Genomic DNA, 207 nt, shown 5'->3' with positions numbered 1-207 from the left:
AGTCAATGGGAACGGAATCTGTTTGTTTACCAACATTCTTCCAAATATCTTCTTTTGTGTTCCGCAGAAGAAAGACAGGTTTGCAGGTTTGGAACAACTTGAAGATGAGTAAACGATGACAGGATTTTCATTTTTGGATGACCTTTCCCTTTAGCGACATCATGACATCATGCCAACCTCCCATCCAAAAAAAAAAAAAAAAACCCC

This window comes from Sinocyclocheilus grahami, unplaced genomic scaffold (genome assembly GCF_001515645.1).
Source record: "Sinocyclocheilus grahami isolate Dianchi unplaced genomic scaffold, SAMN03320097.WGS_v1.1 scaffold208.1, whole genome shotgun sequence".
Taxonomy (NCBI): domain Eukaryota; kingdom Metazoa; phylum Chordata; class Actinopteri; order Cypriniformes; family Cyprinidae; genus Sinocyclocheilus; species Sinocyclocheilus grahami.
The sequence above is the reverse complement of the archived record's forward strand: the minus strand, read 5'-3'. Positions refer to the sequence as shown.